The sequence below is a fragment of the Neopelma chrysocephalum genome, unplaced genomic scaffold (genome assembly GCF_003984885.1).
Source record: "Neopelma chrysocephalum unplaced genomic scaffold, ASM398488v2 Primary Assembly neopelma1_88731, whole genome shotgun sequence".
In the NCBI taxonomy this organism is placed as follows: domain Eukaryota; kingdom Metazoa; phylum Chordata; class Aves; order Passeriformes; family Pipridae; genus Neopelma; species Neopelma chrysocephalum.
Window position 1 is genome coordinate 334 of NW_020917852.1, and position 839 is coordinate 1172.

The window sequence follows — 839 nt, forward strand, 5'->3', positions numbered from 1 at the left end:
CCCCCCAATCCCCCCAATGCCCCCCTAAATCCTCCCCAGGGTGTCCCCAATCCCCCCTAAATCCACCCCCAGACCCCCCTAAATCCCCCCCAGGGTGTCCCCAGAACCCCCCAAATCCCCCCGATCCCCCCCCAGAGCCCCCTAAATCCCCCCCAGACCCCCTTAAATTTCCCCAGTGTGTCCCCAAGCCCCCCAATCCTCCCCAAACCCCCCAAATCACTCCCAGACCCCCCAAATCCCCCCCAAACCCCCCCCTTTCCCCACCTCGCAGTCGCTGCCCCGACCCCTCCCCGGGCAGCAGGAGGGAGCAGCAGCGGCGACACACGAGACGCTTCACCGGGGGGGCCCTGGGGGGGCACAGAGGAGGTCAAGACCCCTCAAGGACCCCCCCCGGACCCCCCTGGACCCCCCCCTGACTCACAGGCGCAGCACCAGGCGCCGGGAGGCCCCTCTTTGGGTGCTCAGGTAGAAGCGGGCCAGGGCGGGGCTGTGGGGCTGCACCCAGTGGGCGGCCTGGGGGAGGGGGGGGGGCAAAGAAGGGGTTAAAGACCCCCCCCAAAACACCCCCAGACCCTCAGGACCCCCCAAACCACTGTTAAGGGACCCCCAAGGCTTCATTTCTTCCCCCAGGGACTCCCAAGGATCGCCCCATAAACCCCCCCAGGGAACCACAGACAACCCCAGAAACCCCCCCATGGCCCCCCCAGACCCCATAAACCCCCCGAAAGACCCACAGACCACCCCATAACCCCCCCAGGGACCCACAGACCCCATAAACCCCCCCAGGGACCCATAGACCACCCTATAAATTGCCCCATTACCCCCCCCAGACTCCATAA

The 839-nt window shown here is 66.7% G+C and overlaps 1 long non-coding RNA gene across 1 annotated transcript in view; it reads right to left on the reverse strand.

Moving 5' to 3' along the window:
* The window catches only part of LOC113979769, an 847-nt gene extending 330 nt beyond the window's left edge, over positions 1–517 (reverse strand). Inside the window, exons 1-2 of the long non-coding RNA XR_003537970.1 lie at positions 422–517; positions 265–347 (exon numbers count right to left, since the gene is read on the reverse strand). This is a non-coding gene — a long non-coding RNA (uncharacterized LOC113979769). The remainder of the gene's footprint in view (positions 1–264; positions 348–421) is intronic.
* Positions 518–839: the final 322 nt, after the last annotated feature.